Genomic DNA, 6,442 nt, shown 5'->3' with positions numbered 1-6,442 from the left:
GCACCCTTTGTTTTCAACCGAGAGGTCTTAGGTTCGAGTCCTTGGAACTCTCAATTTTGTCCTCCTTCCTTCCTCGCAAAAAAAAAGAAAATCAAAGATTTGAGAAGGCGATTGAACAAGCTAGTGTATCAGTAAAAAGACGTTGTTGAGTTTTAGAAAAAAGAGAGACGTGCTCCTGTAGCTGGTTCGAATCCAAACCTAGACTATGATTATATATGGTGTTATGCTACGCTGCAAGTAATCAAACTGACATATCCAATGTTTGCTTCTCCTCTTCTCTACTTACTCTACCTAGCATCAGAAGCTCTGACCACAGCAACCATGTCTGCTAGCTGCTCATCCACCTGCTCTTCAGTAGGCACCAACCAGATATGTGCCAAGTCGCCACCCGTACCATCACATGTGGGTCTCATCACACCCCCGCCAGCACACGCACCGCTGCCGGTTGCTCATCGCAACCGGCTGCCGTTGGTGTGGTGGCACTGCTACAAATCACATAGAGTCATCCGTCGCATCTCAACCACAATCATCAACCCCGGCCGAGTCTTCTACAAGTGCCTGAATCATGGGGTAAAAATAAGTTTAAGTGTTGTTTTGCTGCTTTCAATTGCTAATTTTTTAATAGTTTGGTTGATGATCTTCCAATTTGATTTGCAGAAAAGGGAAGATTCGTGTGATTTGTATTTCTGGGAAGTTACTGATGTGGGGGAATGCAACTACGCTGATTATTTGGTTAGCTGAGGAATCCCAATACCAGCAGGTTGTGGTGTTGGACAAGTAACTAAGGAACGACAGAAGAGGAAGATGCAAAGCAGAAGGTTAAAGATGAAGTTCCTCTGATCATGGCCAAGCAACAGCTGCTGAACGGCCTTGACAGCAATGATGAGATGAAAGAGCTTGTGAAGATAATGGGCAAAATCGATGTGCTCTGTAGGATGATTGTGTCTTTATTTGCAGTGTATGTAGCACTCGTGATGTATTCAGTGGCTACGACATGAGCACTTTGCTTAAAGTAGTAATGAATGAAACCTGTTTAGTAGGTTGGGCGTAGTGTTGTGAACATCTAATGATTTCTATTAACGGAAATCGGGGGTATCCCCTTTTGCTCATAAATAAATAAATAGCAGAGGCCCTTTTGCTAATAAATAAATAAATTAGCAGAGGCCCTGTCGGGTCATCTTTGTTCCCATTCAAAGACGTCGAGCAAATTGCAGTCCAACAACAAACGGTGTCATCAAATTCAAGTTTCATAGCCAAATATGAGTAGAACTAAACAACAATGTCATCATATTTTAGTCGTCATACAATCACCAAACACAAATCAACATACATAACAAGTGATGTTCTCACAGCAAAATACTAAAAAACACATTCATCATGTTGCAGTTGTCATAGCAAACACAATTTCACATAGTAGATAAAAAACGTCTTCTGACAGGAAAATACGACAAAAGCAATCTAATCATCATCCGCAACAGCAACGTCAACATCTTCACCATGTGTATCAGTCTGAATCGTTATTCCCCACAGTGTCATCTTCTTTTTCATCCTCAATGTCCTCAAACATTGGCTTCGTCTTGATCAACTCTTGTATGTCCACAGCATGACAAGCAATCTTTTCGCCAGCATCATTGACGTGATGGTTCTCAGAGATATTAGGAACATCTGTGGAATCTTGTACATCAGAAGCAATGTAAGCATCATCTTGTTGTGCAACTTCATTAAACGAATTCCTTTGCTCAAACCTTTGCAATACTCTCCAGTCATCACTACGTGCAAATGTGTCTTCCAAGAAAAATATCGGTCTTGCTTGATTTGCCAAAATAAAAGGTCGTTGGTCTGGTACGCCGCCTTGACATTGATGGATCTGAAATAATCACCAGCTCTGGGTTTTGTGATCCTAGAAAACTGGTTATACCAACGACTGCACAACAGAACCACACACCGGTGAACCTCGAAACTGGAGATATACTACAACTGAACAATGTCTGTTATGTTAGCATACATTTTAGTTGTCTCTCTATCATACGTATCCGTGCTCATGATGGCACTGTTTTGTGTCTTCCTGCCTTCGTCGCGTGCAAGGGTGTTGTAGCGCACATTTCCAACAACGCAAGATTCATAATGTCTTACCCAAGTATCAGGACCCATTGCTAGTGCATAAAGAGCATCATCAACTGCCTACCCATCCTCCCGCATCTTCTTAACCTATGGTTAGAAAATAGACAAGCTGGTCATCTTATGTACTCAATATATTAAAAAAACTGACAGTGCAATTCAAAAGCTTACATGTCTTTTGAAGCATTTCGCAAATCCTGCCATAACCAGTTTGTCAATGTTTCTTGGATTTTGTGGTAGTAACTCCTTTTTTGTAGATGCTGCACAACATAGTGATCGCGTCAAACATATAAATATATAAGAATGTGCTGCAAGTTTAGTAGATTATGATGTATAAGCTGCACTACGTAGCTACTTGATACAAGGTAGTATCTCAGGACAGTTATTCAACACATACCAAACCATTTTGTCCAAATCTTTAGGTTTGTACTCTTGTCGACTCTTCCCTATAACTCGAACAGAATAATCGAAAACAATGAGCCCGGGATTGTCTTCACCCACCTCTTTGCTAAGCTGATAAGTTGTTTCAATGTATTTTGAGCAGAATGTCAACGCTTCTGTAGCAATGTAGGCCTCTGCAATGGAACCCTTGGGTCTAGCTGTTCCTAACATAGCCCTTGAAAGTGCCTAGCTGCCTTTTAATAGGGTACATCTAGCCATACTATACTGGACCTCTAAGTAGTGCCTCATCAGGTAGATGAACAGCCAAATGCACCATCACATCAAAGAAGGCTGGAGGATATATCTTCTCAAGGTCGCATAGGATAGTTGGTATCTTGTCTCTAAGATGCTCCAAAGCATCTATCCTGATATTTCTACTGCAGAGTTCCCTGAAGAATTGTCCCAACTCTGCAACTGCTCTGTATAAGTGAGGGCGGCCCAATCCTCTAAGGATAATAGGTAAAACCCTTTGAAGTAGGAGGTGGCAGTCATGAGTTATCAACCCTTGTACCTTGTTTCCATCTGCACTGACTCTCCTTTCAGGGTCGGAAGCCAATCCATGTGGGAATCTCACACGTGATAGGACCTCGCATAATTCTTTTCTTTTTACCTTGTCCAAGACGTACACAGCTGGTGCCATATCCCGTGGTTTACCTTCATCTTGCACCTGCAAATCCTTTCTGATACCCAGGTGTGTCAAATCAACCCTAGATTTTAAGGTATCTTTCGTCTTGCCTTCAATATTAAGAAGTGTGCCGATAATGCTGTCACACATATTTTTCTCGATGTGCATCACATCAAGATTATGCCTCAGATCCAAATCTTTCCAATACTCCAAGTCCCACAAAGTGGACCTGTGGGTAAACAATAATCCCTCTTCTACCATGCCACGCTTCCTTTTCCCGCTACCATTACCAGGATGGTTTCCTGGTGTAATATGCCTGACCTTCTCTAATTCCACTTGCACTCATCGGCGGTGAGCCTCTTTGGCGCATCACGGTTTTCATGCTTTGCATTGAACACATGTCTTCGGTATTTTCTAGGATGCGGCTTGTCCTTGGCAAGGAAACGGCGATGTCCAATGTAACAGATCTTGCTAAGTATTGCGTATGATAGCGGATTCCTGTCACAGCGAACACATGCATTGTAACCATGTGTTGTTCGCCCTGACATAGTGCCCAAAGCCGGATAATCATGGATGCACCAAACTATAACAGCACGCAGAAAGAAATCAGTTGGTGGGCTGCTATATAGGTTGTGAGTAAGAACACCCCTCCATAGTTGTTGAAGTTCCTCCACAAGAGGCTCCATGAATAAATCAAAATCCTTTGGTGCAGACATTTGGAGGCATGTTGTAAGGGATAGCAAGCACTGGCCACATTCTATATGTGGCGCTTTGGTGGCCAAATGGGTTAAATCCATCTAAATCTAAGCCAAGTCTAATGCTTCTCGGGTCAGCAACAAACTTTTTGTGTTTCTGATTGAAGCTTTTCCAATCACTACCATGAGATGGATGGCTCATTACATTCTGATCTCTGTACTCCTAGTTCCTAGAATTCCACTGAGGGAGTCCTGGATTAGGGGGTCTCCGAACAGCCGGACTATATCTTTTGGCCGGACTGTTGGACTATGAAGATACAAGATTGAAGACTTCGTCCTGTGTCCGGATGGGACTCTCCTTGGCGTGGAAGGCAAGCTTGGCAATACGGATATGTAGATTTTCTTCCTTGTAACCGACTCTGTGTAACCCTAGCCCCCTCCCATGTCTATATAAACTTGAGGGTTTAGTCCGTAGGACAACAACAATCATACCATAGGCTAGCTTCTAGGGTTTAGCCTCTACGATCTCATGGTAGATCAACTCTTGTAATACTCATATCATCAAGATCAATCAAGCATGACGTAGGGTATTACCTCCATCGAGAGGGCCCGAACCTGGGTAAACATCATGTCCCCCACCTCCTGGTACCATCCGCCTTAGACGCATAGTTCGGGACGCCCTACCCAAGATCCGTCAGTTTTAACACCGACATTGGTGCTTTCATTGAGAGTTTCACTGTGCCGTCACCGTAAGGCTTGATGGCTCCTTCGACCATTGGTAACGATGCAGTCCAAGGTGAGGTTTTCCTCCTCGGACAGATCTCCGTATTCGGCGGCTTTGCACTGTGGGCCAACTCACTTGGCCATCTGGAGCAGATCGAGAGCTACGCCCCTGGCCATCAGGTCAGGTTCAGAAACTCGAACTACACTGCCGACATCCGTACAGACTTGATCTTCGACGGATTCAAGCCTATACCAGGTGCGCCGCACGATCACGACGAGCATGATTTAGTCTGCCGTCGGACAGTGTTCGGGAGATCACACCTGCAACTACTCCGGCCTTCAATCCGGAGCAAATTGCGCCATCCGAGGACGGGTGGACAGACCCCGCCATGGAGGCCACACTCTCAGTGGTGATAGAGCCGGATACTGACTTCACCCTTACGAGAGCCATGTTGCCGAACCACTAGATTCGTCTCCGGCCACGGACTCCGAGCCGCCTACGTCCATGCCTATCGAATCCGATTGGGTGCCGATCATGGAGTTCACCTCCACGGATATCTTTCAGCACTCACCTTTCGGCGACGTGCTAAATTCATTAAGGTCTCTCTCCTTGTCAGGAGAACCTTGGCCAAACTATGTCCGGCTAGAATGGGATGCGGACGATGAAGAAATTCGCTCCCCACCCACCACCCACTTAGTAGCCACTGTCGACGATTTAACCGACATGCTCGACTTCGACTCCGAAGACATCGACGGTATCAACGACGATGAAGGAGACAAATAGGAACCACCGCCCACAGGGCGCTGGACCTTCACCTCATCATATGATATATACATGGTAGACACCCCCAAAGAAGGCAATGGTGACGAGACAGCGGAGGATGACCCCTCCATGAAGCAACCCAAGCACCGACGTCAGCGACGCCGCTCTAAGTCCCGCCATAGCAAAAGTAGTGATACTGGCACGAGAGACAATAACACTTCGGATAGTGCCGAAGACGACAACAATCCCCCCCAGCACGATTTAGAGCGGGAGGGTGAACAAGCTAGCCCTCCAGAGCGGGCAGCAGATGGAGAATCAGAGGAGGACAATTACATGCCTCCCTCCGAAGATGAGCTGAGCCTTGGCGCCGAAGAATTTATCGTGCCTGAGGATCCCGTCGAGCAGGAGCGCTTCAAGCGCCGGCTTATGGCCACAGGAAATAGCTTGAAGAAAAAGCAACAACAGCTTCGAGCTAATCAAGATTTGCTAGTAGACAGATGGACTGAAGTCCTTGCGACCGAGGAATACAAACTCGAGCGCCCCTCCAAGAGTTACCCAAAGTGCAGGTTGCTACCTCACCTCGAGGAGGAAGCATTGAAACCTACATCACCAGCGTATGATGCGGCTAACGGGCCACCTCGTGGCCGAGACAGAGAGGCATTTTAGCCCGAAGTCCAGCCCGCACCCCGTTGCCTATGAAACAAAAATACCAAGGCCCAGGGCAACACGCGGGACCTGCGAGACGTATTGGAAAACAAGGCAAAACATGCAAGATCGATCTACGGATCACGGGGGCGCGCACCAACACGCGACGATGATCATCACGCCGGATACACTAAAAGAAAATCCGGCCGAGCCAAACACAGCAGACAAGACTCGTATGAACCGCGCCGTGATATAGCCCAACACAGAGGCGCCGCACACCCCTTATGCTTCACTGATGAAGTAATGGATCACGAATTCCCAGAAGGGTTTAAACCCGTAAACATTGAATCATATGATGGTACTACAGACCCCGCGGTATGGATAGAAGACTTCTTCCTCCACATTCACATGGCCCGCAGGGATGACCTACAT

This window comes from Triticum dicoccoides, chromosome 2A (genome assembly GCF_002162155.2).
Source record: "Triticum dicoccoides isolate Atlit2015 ecotype Zavitan chromosome 2A, WEW_v2.0, whole genome shotgun sequence".
NCBI lineage: Eukaryota > Viridiplantae > Streptophyta > Magnoliopsida > Poales > Poaceae > Triticum > Triticum dicoccoides.
This window is presented reverse-complemented; position numbering follows the sequence as displayed.